Source organism: Pipistrellus hanaki (assembly GCF_964339955.1).
Source record: "Pipistrellus hanaki genome assembly, chromosome: 6".
NCBI lineage: Eukaryota > Metazoa > Chordata > Mammalia > Chiroptera > Vespertilionidae > Pipistrellus > Pipistrellus hanaki.
The window spans coordinates 40,009,011-40,025,565 of NC_140508.1; the positions used below are offsets into that span (position 1 = coordinate 40,009,011).

Consider the following 16,555-nt stretch of genomic DNA (forward strand, 5'->3'; position numbering starts at 1 on the left):
CTCTCTCTCTCTTTTTTTTAACTCCCTTTCCCAGGAGTAAATTCCATCGTGACCAAAATGATGATGGAATTTACATTTGGAAAAGAGGGCTTTGAAAAATTGCCTACTCTGATCCCAAGTTCAGATTCTACCAGTGGACTCGGCAGGACATGGGATAATGGCATGTGAATATCTTGTTCCAATTCTAACAACCTTGCTTCTATATCCAGAGACGTATGCAGCCTCAGAAGCTGTTTGGCCACAGCTAAGAATGTAATCAAGGCTGCTCATTTGTTTCTCTTTCAAGTATGGCTAGCCTTAATGATCAGCAAGAAAGACAATGAAACCACATTACAAGAGGTCTAAGCAGTAGAGTTTAGTGAGTGACATGAAGAGTTATCACAGAAAATGGACCCAGACCACACATTAAAAAGGTCTAGGGACAGCCAAGTACCCAGAATGCAAATGCCTGAGACTGAAGGATACTTCTTTCATGGAGAACAGAATTTTAAGGAACACTATACTTAATTCCTAGGATTATACTATTCTTTCTTTTGATGAGAAAATTGGAAACTAGTATTTTTTAGGGACTGAATGGTATCCACCTCAATTTCCCCTCAAGCCAAGTTGTGGCAAATATGAAAAGGAACAGTGGTCATTTTTGATGTTTTAGTTTGGTGACAGTGCTAGTAGTGCATTCCTTTGTGATATTACACAAAGCAGGTGCCTTTAATAAATCTTATATCTGACCAAAAGTAGTGCACCTTATACCTTAGTCAATATATATATATATAAAATTGAAGATGACTTTTCAAAGAAAGCCAAACCTGAGTCTTAAAATTAACCCTCTCTCCCCCAGCATTAACTTTTCTACTGATTCCAAAGAATCTCAAACTTGGGAAAACATTCCCCCACCCATTTCCGGTATATTGTTTAGTGCAAAGTAGAAAATCAATGTCTATATCAGTTTCAATTCCTATGGAACAGGATATCATCTCACAGACACACTACAACTCTTGGGACATCTAAGAAAATAACTTTAATTATATGAGGATTTTACACTGAAGGAAAAAAACCTCATTTACCTGTCAGCAGTGCAAATGCCCCTGCATGCATATCTACTCTTCTGTGTAACTCAAATATAACCTATAGATGCCCCTTAGCTTCTCTACAAATATTACTAACAGAAAAAGACTCAACCTTTATAAGCTATCGAATGGCACATGTCCTTCCTTAAGCTCTTGCACTTTAAAAGCGTCCATACAACCACACCATAATTCACTTTGACACAATACTCACTTGTTTAACAACTAGAAAGGCAGGTAGAGATGTAGGCAAGCAGGCAGACAAGCAGGCAGACAGAAAGACAGATGACAGGTAAAGGAATAGATGAGGTAGAATTTGCTCTGACTTCCTAGGAAATGGAACATCTAGTAACCTGCTTTGAAACCGAAGGGTAAAATACAATTTAAAGTAAGAAAGACTACCTATTTTTTCTCTCTAGAAGGAATTACTGAATTTATCCCCTATAGAATTTCACCACCTGGCATTTTTTCCCTACTTGAGTCCAGCACACGGACCTCAGAGATTAATTTTCTCACCAGGGTTTGCCTCAATTCATGTATGTGTATACAAGTTAGAGCTATATCTCTTCCATTATTTTGAAGCTAGAAGGTCAGTGTAAATAGTACAGATAAGGGAGAGAGGGAAGGAGAAAGGGGAAATGAGAATAAATGGGAGAGGAGAGAAGAGAAGAGAGAAATAAAGAGAGGGAGAGTGGGATGGAAAAGCAAGGGGGCAGGAAGGGAGAGAAGGAGGAGGAGAGATGAGAAGAATATGAATTCACGCTGCACCGAGTCCCCAAAGTACTCCGGGCTACAAGGCCCAGCACTCTTTACTATCATATCAGATACAGACCGCTTAATCTTAATTTTGCTTGTTAAAAAATATTTATCCAGATACAAAAATAAACCCACTGCAAATTACAAGTTGTCAGGGTTAAAAATCTACTCGTGTTTGTGTGGGGGAGGATAAGAGACCAGCATAGACATGAATCATTCTCAGTAATTTGAGTGTTTCCATGACATCAATGGGCACCAGTCCAGGACTCTGTCGAAGTCTGCGAGGTACCAAAGAGGCAGTGCAGCCAGCAGGAGGCTGGGGGGTGCATTGCTTTTTCTCCCTCTCTTTCTTTCTTTCTTTTTTCTTTTCTTTCTTTTCTTTTTTTTAGGATTATGCTCCTTGTAAAGATTTCATCTGTAGCATCCACTTTTACCATCAAATAGATCACTCCAGAGATCATGAGCGAACACATTTCATTCTGATAGTGTAAGCCTTTAACTTTATTACATCTTTTTGTTCCCAAATTCAACCATAAATCTGCCCTCAGAGCCCAAACCCCCTTTTGGGAGCAAAATAATCAGGGACTGAGGATAAAACCCAAGCGCTCTCTCCGACGTATCCTATCTATTCCTATCGTTTCTTAATGACAGCAAGCAGCCATTTTACGGGGACACCCCAGTTTCTAGGCAAATAAACATATCCTTTGTGTAAACTGTCCACCAAAAATGAGCTACGGTCTTGATGTTGATTTTCTGCTAAAAAATTCACTGGAGCATTTGTTTCAGGAAATAAAAAATAATGTTCAGGAGTGCTGATAATACGTTTGAGGATGATTCTTAAGTAACTCTCTGTGCTCCGGCACACAAAAGCTCCCCCATATTTGTGCTTCCTCGATGTCGGGCATGGGTTTCTGTCCCTGAGACCCACTGGCTGGCGCAGACAGCTCTCTCCTCCTTCCTCCATTCTCCACCACCCACCCACCGCCGTGCCCACCGCCACAGCCCAGCTCTGAGAGCCCCAGATTCCATTTTCCCCTCAATATTTAAAAGGGAGAGCAGTGATGAACAAGCGGCGTGCTCACTGCGGATTTTTTGAGACAACCCTCCAGTACTAGAATGCGACAGCCGCTGCGGATAGTTTTTGGCACAGAGACAACGGTGGCAGTGCCAAGCCCCATGGCTAAAACTACTCAAAAGAGGCATGAGGGTAGCATTAATCGCTCAGGTCTTTTGCTGCACAGAGTACTGCTGTCCGTATTCTAAAAACGAAAGGTGCACGTTAGTAGCATTTGTCCTATGCCCAGAAAGGGTGGGGTGTGTGTGTGTGTGTGTGTGTGTGTGTGTGTGTGTGTGTGTGTATGTGTATGTGTGTGTGTGGCATAGGGGTGGTTCTCAAATATGTACCAGAGACAGATCTCGTCAGGCATTTGATTCCTTTTATACCTAAGAGGACCCAATGCGAAATTCTGCTGCTGGGGACGAGGTGCCGTGGGATGGAACGGACGATGTGACCTAACGGAGCACGCTGAAGGCTGAATGAAAGCTACAGGGCGGGTTTCACAAACTGAGCCGACATATTGGCTAAACAAGTTTCTTCCCCAGAAATGATGTATACACGGAGCATGTGATACTATGTCACAATTTTTAAAGTTAAGCAAGAAAGACGCTGTGAGCGAGCAGACACAACATCAGTCAATGAATCCTCCCGGAGACAAAGGAGACCAACTCGCAGCCCCTTCTCCACTCTCCACCACAGTCGGCATCTACAGTGAGCAAACAACCCGGAGAGCCAACACGTGTTTTGTCCGAATTGAACCCATCAGCTGCTGAGACCTATATTTAAATTTGATCAATAGAAATGGCACCAACTGACAATCAATAAAAGGTTCACTTGCTTCTTCTGTTGCCCATGAAAATCTAATCTAAGTAGAAAATACTGCATACGTTACATCCAATTTTTTTAAAGACCAATATATTTGCTGATCTATTCAATAATCCCCAAGGAGGATAAGGGGGGGAAAGTGGTTTTGATTTGGGGCACTATGGTTAACAAATGCTAATATAATTCCTAATGTAATACTTTTATGTTCTTATATAATTTTCCGTTTGACGTGCAATTTTTCTTCCAAAATATCCATATCCATAGCATCCTGTTGTACAACAATGCTATCCATCTAGGAAGTATCCCTATGAATGAATGGACTTATGAGGACATTTTGATAGATCCCTACATCTGGTAAGTTGTAATCTACAAGGTAAAAGTGAGAAATGATAAGAACAACGTATTGATGATCTCTATAGATACGCTGTGACATGGGAGAGCCCACTGGTGGTTGACCAGTAAGGTAACAACAGGGTCATGTTCAGGTTTTGAGCCATTCATTCTTAAAAGGCCACTTTTAAAATTACATGTAAATGGTAGGTATTTCACATACCACTAAAAAAAAAATGTACCTCCACAGTGAAACCTGTCCCATGAAGAGCCTTGCTCACAATTATCTGATGCTGCAGGACAATGCCAGGCAAGGCTGCTTCCCTGTTAATCCTCATTCTGGGAACTGAAGAATGAGTCTTTTGTTCCCAGCCATCAGACTAGGGAACTCATCATCACCGTGTTCCAGTCAGAATAAATCTGTGTCCCTGTCCCCAACCCCAACCTATTCCTGGTTACCCTATTAATTTTTCTTCATATTGAAAAGACTATTTCATTAAACAATGACTGCAATTCTTAATGGTTCTGAAAATATACATGAGGTCATGATTCGCAGTTCTTTCATCTTTTCCACGTCTGCCTTTTCCTCCCTAGCTCAAATAGGAATAGCTGAGCCCCTGTTACATATTACCCACAATGCAAAGGGCGTATATAGACTGATTTATTCAAGCTGCACAACAACCCTGAGAGGCGGGTAATGTAAACCCCATGTTATAAGTGAGGAAGCTGAGTTATAGAAATTTCCAGAGGTCACGCAGGAGCTAAGTGATTAGGCCCGGGAATCAAATCCTGGCACGTTGATTCCAAAGGTTGGACTTTTAGCACTATTCTGTGCTGCTGCTATTTAAATCCGAGTGAGGGAAGAGGGCAAGGGCGGGGTGGCAGGGGGAGAATATCAGTAAACAAGAAGCCCAATACTGAAGACTGAAATCCCAGACCCCAAAACACTCATGAATTTGATAAGAAATTAATGAAAGTGCCTTATAAGTGGGGATCATTTACATGTACATGGTGTTTTACTCCTAAATGGTCTCTGGGTGCCTCAGAGCTGTGCAAATGATATGCACCAGAACCTGTGACGTCATACAACAAAACACAACCACCTCCACGTGAACTTGAAGCAACAAAGCAAAAAAGCATGACAGCAAACGGCTCCTCTACACATTCCTGATGTGAAGAATATGACTTCATTTTAAATGCACAGCAAAGAGTAAAAACAAAAATGTAAGTACAATGCAGGACCATACAGCATAGATCGTAAGTGTCTTTTGTGGAATAGCGACCTCACAAAACGTAACTGCCCCAATCATTTTGTCTTTTAATATAAGTCCCGAGGAACTTCAGGAACTGGTATTATTAAAAACACTAAAAATGTATTGGTTTAATATATGTTTGTAATTTCCTATCAAAAAAATAATGTTCATTTAAAAAATTTAATTTAATTTAAATTAATCTAAATGCATTTTTTTGGACTTTTTGAATTTGTTTCTATGTAGATATATCTTTGCTGTTCTCACTAGCTGGTCAACCTTGTTATCGCTACTCCTAGCCTAGAGGTGAGAGTCTGGGTTTGCAAAAAGTCAGAAGTTGATGTTAGTCTTTTGGTTTCTAAATACAGAGGACATTGGTTCTCTTCTACAGAATCTTACTATACCAGGACAACCTGTCATCACCCACAGGCATTAAGGAATCAAAGTTTAATAAATTTCATGCTAAAAGAGTAGATAACTCAATTCCAGTAGATAAACTAGTCATCATAGCTTGGAAAATTCTCCTCTTTCCTTTTTTTTTCTAAATTAAAATCAGGGGGAGTGAAGTGGGGGAAAAGGTGATTAGGCACACAGTTTGTACCAAAGACTAATGGGAAAAAGGAAGCTAACCATTTTCCCAGGGGGGGAAATAGTGTTAGTCGTCTCTTTCACTGATATTCTTAAGTCATAAAAATAGAATATTCAGTAATGATCTATGGCTCTGATCATGGGAAATTTGGAGTTTTGGCTGCATTTTATCACTGATTCACCTCATCTCGTCTAGACACTGTGCTCCCTTCAAACAGTGGGTGCACTCAAATTCCAAATATGCTGAGCATCTTGAGACATCATCAAAACTCAACATTTTAGGGGGCTACGGTTCAAATTGATATTCAATTCTCCGTAAAGCACTTACATTTGTAAAGCACTTTAAGTACCCAAAGTAATTTAACTTGAGTTATTTAAGACCACACACCCTCAGAATCCCTTAAATAGACATTTTAATCCCTATTTTTATAGATGAGATTACTCAAATTAAGAAACCAGCTTATATAAGAGTTATACAAATATTAAGAGTTAAAGCTAGAACAAAAACTTCCAGTTCCAGTACCAAAGCCCATTTTCACAACATGCCACCTCCTTTTGGCATATTCTAGTGTATTATCAGCATATGTTGTAGTCACAAAGAGTATCCACCTGTGTTCTTTTCCCCATGTTTCACAACACGCCCCTCAAATCATTTGAACTAAACATGTACTGAATCAAAGAGAACTCAGTTTTCAAGTCCTTGGACGGATGAGAATGTTAAAACTGATCAACATCCTGAGTGACCATCCTCTGGAAGATCAAAAACTACATTCTCTCAATGTGGAATAAAAATACTGTCTTAGAATATTTCATATGTCCAAGACAACAACAGTCAAAACAATCCCCCTCATTCAGTGTCAGGTTTAGGAGATGTGTGCACATGATCAAATTAAGGGACACGAGCTTTATGCTTTATTTTCCAAATGCAGGAAAATCTTTAATTGAAAATAACACTCATTCCACAGAGGGTGCAATTAATCAACATAATCATGGGGATAACTTAGCTGTGTGGGGAGGTGTGTCAAATAACTCTTTAAGGCCACCAAAGTGCCACTTGAGCCACCAGAGTAATGATTTTTCTGAATCAGCAATTTGCACAAGGGTACCCTAGAGACCTGAAGGGCTAAGGGCAACCTTGAAATCATTCAACTTACTTCTAGTCAGTTACTTAGTCCTGGCTTCATGGAATTAAGATTTACTAGTTCTATCAACCCTATTTTATATTTCTACTTCAGAGTCTGCGATGATTGGGGTATAATCAAGGCAATTGAGGAGTTCTGTGGTCTCTGAGGAAACAACACATGCATTTGAACCTTATTTTTTATTAGAAGAAATTATAATTTTATATATAAATGAAAAAGATAATATTTGCAATACATTCTAAAGGTATCAAAAGCAAGCAGAAATGAAACATTTTTGCTATATTCTTAGGAGCAAATGAAGACAGAGAATGGGTGTGGAGCAAAAGAATCCCCCAAAATTCAATTAAACCTTGCTGATCATGACTACCTGTAAGACTTTTCTTGAAACAGATACCTGGGTCTCAACTCCAGAGTACTTGATTTCAGTGGCATGGGATCTGGCATTCTATTTTTTTTAAATAAAATTCCACTGGTTACTAACAAGCCAGGGAGTAACCAATTTAAGTAGCAGGCACGGCCTGTAAAGCTATAATAGACCAGAGGTCCGGTGCACAAAAATTTGTGTACTGCGAGGGGGGTGTGAAAGAAGAGGGGTCTCTTAGCCCGCCGGCACCCTCTCACAATCCAGGAGCCCTCAGGGGATGTTCTACTGATAGCTTAGGCCTAAGCTGCAGTCTGGCCTCCCTCTGCGGGAGGTGATTGGGTGCCACCCCATTACCCCGCCACTGCTGCTGCTGGCCTCCCTCTGCAGGAAGTGACCAGGCAGCCAGTCAGGGGACTGCGCTAGCCAGTGCAGCCCTGCTCCCCTCCTTTGCTCTCCCCTCCCTCTGCCCGCTGGCACATGCCTTGGCTGGTCTGGGGCCACCTGCTCACCAGCGCCCCTCTCCCCCTTCAAGCGTCCCAGCAGACTGGTCTTTCTGCCATTCAATTTGCATACTATGCTTTTATTATAGAGGATGAAACTCCTATAAACCTGGTATCCTAGTGGATACCAAAAAATCCACTATTACCTGATGCAACCTATTTAACTGGATCTTAAAAAGACAAACAATAGTTGCTCTACGAGCCCTTTCAGACAGTAACCATGGGACCATTTAAGGATTAAAGCAGTGACTTTCAACCAATGTGCCACAAGAACTTTTAAACATGCAATACCTGACTATTTTGTCAGGGGCACTGACTTCTTTTCCCTTGATTGTCAAATGGAAAAAGAAAGAAAGAAAAAAAAGAATGACAACAGCCAACACAACAGTAGGTATCTGGTATGAGTAAATCAAAATTATACCTATAATATATTTTTGGTGTGCTGCAGAATTTTAGTAATTAGCTTGTGTGTGACATCAGATGAAGAAGGCTACAATTTTCTGGGTTAGAGAAACCTTTTCCTGGAAGCATACTAGCCTTTACGTTTGTTGGTCTCCACTAACAAAGACTGACTGACCGAAAGAAATGAATCTCATATTACCAAGCCGATTCCCCTGATAAACAACACAAGTCCAAGACATGAGAGTCCTGGAGGTCAAAGGCTGCTCCTCTCCCATCAGCCCTTGCTCCAAAAGCATCTCTATCCCATCCTTCCCCTCCTCTCCCCCGACAGAGTCATCTTCAGGCTTCCCAGTGAGCATTACTGGGCTCAACTCGGAGGACCCCAGTCCCTCTCCTCTGCCCACGCCCTGTGGAAGGCATTACAGACCCACACCTACGAGAGGGCCTGCTTCTCAGATCCCTCTGGAGGAGACAGATTAATGACACTCCTGGCCAGACTCTGAAGAGACAACATCAGAGGAGTAAGACTTGATTTCTGGGCTAAATTATTTGGAAATTATCAACAATTTTTTTTTCATTTCTTAATTAAAGTTTGATATATTTTATCAGCACATTTAAAGAAAATCAGCAGCTATACTTCACCACACAAATTACTTTTAGTAATAAATTATTTGCTGCCCATTAAACATGGTGTTCTAACAGAGTCTCACTAGCATGAACTATAAAAAATAACAATGACCAAACTCTAAATTAGGTGTAGTGGAACAGAAAAGAGGGGAAAAGGTTTGCTAGTATAATGTTTGTTATAGTGTTTACACAGGAAAAATATGTATTTTAGCGCTTGGAAGACTGGTGATGGCCTCAGTTTTCAAGCTGAGCTTACATGTATATAAGTAACATTTTAAACCCCAAACAGAAGGTAATTCAAGTGTCCCTTACATATGTATCTATAATATATTAGATGAGCATTCCTTTAGCTCTGGTACTGTATTATAACTGGTCTGTGGTCCCTGAACATACACTATTGAGAAATTAAGGGAAATAGCCCAGAACACAAAATATATTTGAGGGCATCCACAAAACAAGTAAACTAGGGAAACTGCTAACGGTTGAGCCAGCTCTTCCAGATTAAGAGAATGGACCTACAAAAACCAAACTCCGAGGTTAAGAGGCCCAAGCTTCTCAGAGTATGACTCCCCTGTGACACTAGTCACTGTCAAAGGAAGGCGATGGCTCACAGATAAAATTACAAAGCCACTCAGTCCCACACTGGATGTTTGAGAAAAGCTTCCAGTCACTGAATATATTAGCATGACTAAGTCAAGAGAGGAAAGGCACTGGGCACAGGAAGGAAGAGGAGAGGCAGAGGAAAGGATGATCAGAGAAGGAGGAAGGAGAAGGGGGGTAGTTGAAACAGTGACCTCATCCTATCACAATAGGCAAAAATAAAATACATTACCTGGGACAGTTGTTTAGACAGGTCAATTTTCACATCTGACACTTGGAAAAATGATCATCTGAATAGGTTTGTGAATGAGGCTCCAAAAACATGGGACAGAAAAACCACTCTTTGTGGAGTGTCTCCACGTACGGATGTCACGATGGATATTCTCAGGGAATAAGAGTTTGGATGGCTGAAATGGGGAGCAAGCCCGACAATGTGGCTGGGCCAGGATTAAAACAGGAGTGATGAGGGAGCACAGAGGAAGACTTGGTAACAGAGGGCAACAGGGACGACGGGTATGGACGATACTGCAAAATGCCATTATAACAGATTTAATGGGAACTTGATATGAGAATGCAGTTTGTGCCCTAACCGGTTTGGCTCAGTGGATAGAGCATCGGCCTGCGGACTCAAGGGTCCCAGGTTCAATTCCAGTAAAGGGCATGTACCTTGGTTGCTGGCACATCCCCAGTAGGGGGCGAGCAGGAGGTAGCTGATGGATGTTTCTCTCTCATCAATGTTTCTAACTCTCTCTCCCTCTCCTTTCCTCTCTGTAAAAAAATCAATTTTTTAAAAAGTGCAGTTTGTAGTTATTTGACAATGGTAAATATATCGAAGTAACTAAAAACAGATAGTTATATGACTATTCAAAACGAATTTTAAAGTCACTGGTACCTAAAAATAGAAAGATAAAAAACTGAAAAATAAAAATAATAAATACTTAGATGACATTTTCCTTCTTCCTTAACAGTGTAACATAAATTGGCTGTCTCCTGCACACCCCTACCAGGGAATGAGCAGGCAACCTGGGCATGAGATCTAACTGGGACTCAAACCTGCAACCTTTTGGTACAGGGGACAACGCCCAACCAACTAAGCCACACCAACTAAGCCAGGCTTCAAATCCAGGATTTTGAATCATTTCAGTTTTTGGAGAGCTGGTTTTAGATTTTGGATGGAATCTGCTCACAAATTATTAAAAAATATATATTTTAATATAAAAGAGAAGAACTGTAACGATCTAAAGTCTTCTCTCCATATAACACCATACTGATTCAATAAGACATTTCATTTTAGAGGTATGTAGAAATCACTTATAATTAATTTCATAAAGAACTTGATAAAAATGTGTCAGCAAACGTTGTTGCCATTTCTAAGACACGTTCCTTATGCAGAGGCCTGGTCTTCGCGACCAGCACCCAGGGATGCGCTGCAGCCAAGCTGTGGAGCAGAGGCCAGGGGGTTCCCTCCGTGGCCGCCCTGGTAGAAGCTGGTCATGTGACCAAGCTGGTCCTTGCTCCTTCAACATCTCACACTACATCAACAATAACTCAAAGTGGCAAAACCAAACCAAAAAGGTCCCACTCAAACCACCATTCTCAATGTCTGCTAGGAAGAATAGCTTAATTTGATCTGCAGGAAACAAACAAAAAATGTCTTTATGGGGTTATACCAGTTCTTTATGAGACATTTTTATGCAAATATCAGCACTTTTTCCTTTTGAAAACTGTCAACTCTTTCAGGGAGTTCTTCAGAAGGGACTGCCTATCAGATCCGTTACCTACAAAAAGTAATGTTCCAAAATTTTAATGATTTATCCTTTTAAATCAAACAAGAATTCTTAAGTGTGATCAGGCTAGGAAGAACTAAAAGATACGATTAAAGGAAATGTAAAATCCACCACTTAAAAACTCAAGAGTACCATATACTTTTCATGTTATTTAAACTATCAGGGCTCTATTTAGCAAAAGCAAGCAAACAAAAAACAAACAAAAAAAAAATATGCACAGATAAACAAAACAAAAACCTTTCATTTCCAAATAAAAAAATTTAACTGCCATACTCAGTATTAACCTGCAACTTTATAATTTACTGCAAATATATTAGTTGCGTAAAAGTGCAAAAACAAAACAGAACAAAAGAAACCTAACCTTGAAAAATAAGCTATTAAGAACTCACACACCAGCTGGCTCCAATCTGAGCAGCCAGCAGAGGGCGCACATACCCCAACAAGAACTAGCTCTGGCTAGCCACCACTTAAACTCACTTAGGATAAGCCTAGCCAAAATTTTAATATAGGGCAGGAGAAAAAAATCATCCTATCAGTGACATTAAAAAAACAAATGTGCTCAGTTTAGGATTAGTAAGAAATACATACAAATGCACTTTATTAGTAAATACTGAAAGTTCATAGCTGCTGCATGGGAATTGATCATTAAAAAGAAATGCCTTCTTTGTATAGAAGTAAGGTTATACCAGTCTCAAGGCCACTAGAGTTTTTATAGATCAGTATTAAGAGCTATCTACAATAAATAAATTTGTACAAGTAAATGAAATGTTAAATTTCTAACACACAAAAATACATTTTGATGAGTATATTAAATTACCCTTTGCAAACAGAATCTCTTTTAGGGTATTTACATGTGTCACGTACACATTATTATATTTTGTAACCCTAGAGCAATCAAATATGTACCATTTTATGGTTAAATTAAGGTCCATAAGTTACTTGTTTTTCCACTGGTTTGTAGTTTGTACTTGATTATTTATAACTTATCCATTCTGGTTCTCTGCATAATATTAGCTTTTGGGTTACAGTAGGCTATATACTAAAAGAGTTCTTCTTAGCTATATGTGTGCATGTACGAATGGAATGGCCACTGTTTCTTCTTTTAAGGAAGTTTTCCTATAAATGCAAAAGTCATAAACTCCTCGTACTTTCCAGGCTTCTGATTTCAGAAACTGTATCACAAATTATCATAAAAAGGAATCACCTTATGAAAGAACCAAATCTAAATTAACACCAACCACTAGGCTTTTTACATTAACAGGTAAAATTTAAATAATCTACAGGATAGTCAATCTCTAATTTATAGTATGTTAGAATAAACAGAAGGTTTGCACTTAAGTTTCAAGATGGAAAGCTTGGTAGGCTAATTAACTGCCACTGTCCATCCACCTAAAGGATCATTACAACCTCACCTCTCCTCACCAAGCAAAACAATGAAGCCTTGTAACATCTCCATCAGGTGCTCTTTTGGAAGCATTCTTAGTAGATTTGAGAGTTAAACTGCAATTTACAACATCTACAATCCAGGTGGTTTGTGTTATAAGGAGGTCACGATAAATAATACTTATCTTTTGGCTGATGTGGCTACACCATTTCTGCATAAGTGACAATGGCGATGCTTTATTATTCCTAAGCACTCAATTTTGAAATGTTTGTACAATCTGTTAAGTCCGGGCACATTTAAATGATTCTGACATGCAGCCTGCTAAGGCCAGTGACGGGGATAATGCCTCTTTACGTGGGTAAAATTCTGTGGCATATAGGTCACTCTCTTAAGGGGAATCAACTGTGTGTCTCTTCTTTGCATTTCCACCACAATCCTTCATCCTGCAGCCTGGAGCTGAGAGTGAAATGCAAGAAAGGAGCCGAGTGCTCAAAGCAAAAATCTGCTTCCAGGACAATCCATTATATCTGACAAGTTAAATGTTCCATGGTAGGCCATATGGCATCAGAGCAGGCCCGACGATGGAAGAGGGGAACTCAGCAAATGCATCACAATTAAGGAGTTTGGCTACAGACTTTACTTTGAATTACTTTATTTCTTATTAAATTTTAAATGCTCTCCCCCTAATTTTTAACTGGATCCCTTTTAGGAGACAGTTTTTAAAGAAGTTCCATAATTTCTTGCTCACATCATGATTGTGGGTACTGAAATCCAAAGGTTAAGGTACTCCTGGCCATTATTAGGAAACAGAGTTGCAAAGGGGAGGACCTGTGGCCTCATTTCAGAATTTTCAAGACAAATAATTGGTTGACCTATCTATTCACCACATCAGAATATGCAAATGAGGGCGGTCATTAGGTTGGGACATTTCAATGAAACAGACAGCATTAAAAGAAACCAGTTTCCATTTTCAAGTAAAAAAAAAATAAAAATCTTTAGAACTAACATCATAATTCACATGTTCCTGTTCCTTCTGTGGTTTACTTAATTTTAAACAAATTGATGAATCGACTGAAGACTATCTCTGTTGAATCTAGCTCCTTCTAGAATGATCCTGAAAAGGAATGCTGTATACTCCTGGCTAATTCCACATCCAAGAGACAAGTCTGATAAGCTTCCTATGACTATGACACTGAATAAAACCAGGTTGTCTATCATAGTAAATATTTGATGTGAGAAACAATGTAATAGAAATTATATTTGCACTGTGTTCAAGGTGTGCATGTATGACATTAAAGGAGGGGAGGATTACATTAATGACATGACCAAAGCAGTATCACTATGCAATGGTATAGGATTATACAATAAAGGGGGAAAGTGTCACTATTTCTCCTGAAGAATTCTCAGGAAGAGAACTGGGCCTAGAATAAAAAAGAAAAAGCTTCCTATAGAAGTATCCAAACTCATGGGTCTGGACCAGTGTCCCAAGGTAATCCTATCAACTCCCTCCCTTCCTGGGGATGACACAGGACACATTCTTGAGCAAATATAGTATGAAATAAATTGTCATGAGTAGGTGATTACATTTAAGTAGTCACACTGGTTTGCAAACATGAAACTCATAATAATGAAGATACACATGCATGCATCTTTCTGAAAGAGAAATGCAAGACTCAATTCCCTAAACTATTTTCACTCTCCATTTCTCCAGAAGGTCACCATTTCCCTCAAATGTACCCAGCTTCTGCCTTAATTAAGAATAACATTATTTCAATGAGCATACCCTGATACTTTATAAAAGTGGGTCATTTCGCTTCATGTTTAAAATTATAAACACATTTTCTGGCGGTCCTAAAGTTATTATTTGTTAGTAACCTTCTGTGAGCTCATATTTGCATTTTCCTTAATTTTTAATGTGCCAATTAATGAATTATGAAGATGGTATTGTAGATTTTGAAATTGTAATTTGTATTGAAAATCACTTGTTATGTCTCTGGATTTTATGAAGGGTTTTCACATACATGTTCTTATAAGCTTCATCAGAATTCTGTTAGGTAGTTATCACAACTATTATCATTAATACTTTTATTCTGTAGGTAAGGATAAAAGGAGATTCAGAGAGGTTAATGTATTTGGCTTAGAGCACACAGCAATGGAATGGAGGAACCACATCTCCTACCCAATGTCAGCACTGTATTGCCAGGCCATACCATATACCCCACAAGGAAATACGAGCACTAGAAAGACATAGGTAAGTATTGCTTAAGAATGCAGGTACAAATGTTATACACTGTTTTTCGATATTTGAGGGAAAAGTAGCAAAATATTTTGTTGGTGTTGTGATAACGCCCAGTTTGAAAAGGGCACCAGAATCCTACACTTAGGTTTCCTAGGAGGAATAAATACATATTCAACATACAATCACATTTACACACGAGCACACACATACACACACACTTGTACAATATGGCCAAGCACACCTCAACACCAATGCAGAGCACTGGGCCAGCGTGTACTGTAGATCCTGTTTCTGTGTATCCAGATCCACATTTTTATTACCAATTAAAATGTCCAGATGGTGAAATAAGACCTGATCCAAGGGGCTTTGAAGTACAGCAATTGTCAATGCTCAACTCCTACACTGTTAACAACTTGGAAAAACTGGGCTGCACTGAATTTTGTAGGCACTGCTTCCAAAACCATTAGTGAAATGCAGCTATAACTTTAATAATTTGAACACCAAAAAAAGCCCACATTAAACTCTTTTACCAAGAAAAAAAGAGAGAGTTGCCACTCAAACCATTACTATTATGAGAAAGCTCTTGCACTCCTGCAGAACCAAATGTCCTATCAGACCAATACAACTCTGTTTTCCAGGGGAGGATACATAACAGAGGGCAAGAATGAGGTCAGCGTTATTCACTACCTCATCATTTCATGAGGCCCTTCCTCTCATCTTGTTTTATAGGTTTATAAATATTAACAAATTAAATGTTAAATATATATGTGGGGGGGGGGGTTGCTTTTTTTTATACCACATATAGATAAAGATCTTAATCACAAACCAAAACACGGATTCTGGGATAACCCCCAAAATTTAAGTTAGGCCTTGGCTCTTGAATAATAGACTTCAGGAACACACAAATGCTTTCTAAATGTTTAAGCAGTTCCTTCCTAATCCTAAGTGGATTCTTTTTTCTCAAGCAAACATTTTTGCAAATATTTAGGCTGCTTTGATACGCAAATGTTCTCCCAAACATTTCCACCAGCCAGCCACTTACATCTCTCCACAGACCCCAACCAATGGGGAAGTGTGCAAGGGAAATATGAGAAGCATCTGGATGAGAATACCAGGATCACTGGCTTCACTGGCCACAAACAAATGTTGATTTTGTTGCAATACCTGAAAGAAAATCTGTGCATGTTTTGGCGAAACAACTACTTTGAAATTCTCAGTCATGGGGCTGTAATTCTCCTTGACGAGAGCAATGGCTTCTGGGGAGGCAAACCGGATCACCCACAGGCTTCCTATTTCAGAGTTCAATAACTCCAGCCAGTGCAGCTCGCTGCTGCTCTGGACAGTGGAAAGCTCATCACTTAAAGAGGAAAATGCCCTCGGGAATTAACATGTGCAAAAACAGGAAACAGAAAAGGCAATGAACAATGCCACAAGTAGGGTCCCCCATCCTGACAAGTATAAGATCAGTTGAGTACTTTCAAAAATGTTTTCCCAACGGAATAAGCCAGGGGACATGAGGCTTCTACAGCCACCCTCCTGTGTAAATAACTGGGAAATAATTCATGCCAACACAGGATTTCTAGAAATAAAATCAAGGATAGTATTCCAGAGTAACTGGTAAATACAGTATGATTACGATT

The 16,555-nt window shown here is 39.5% G+C and overlaps 1 protein-coding gene across 21 annotated transcripts in view; it reads right to left on the minus strand.

Moving 5' to 3' along the window:
- TCF4 (transcription factor 4) overlaps positions 1–16,555 on the minus strand; it is a gene marked incomplete at its 5' end in the record, with an annotated part of 342,458 nt that overhangs the window by 165,201 nt on the left and 160,702 nt on the right. The window lies entirely within an intron of this gene.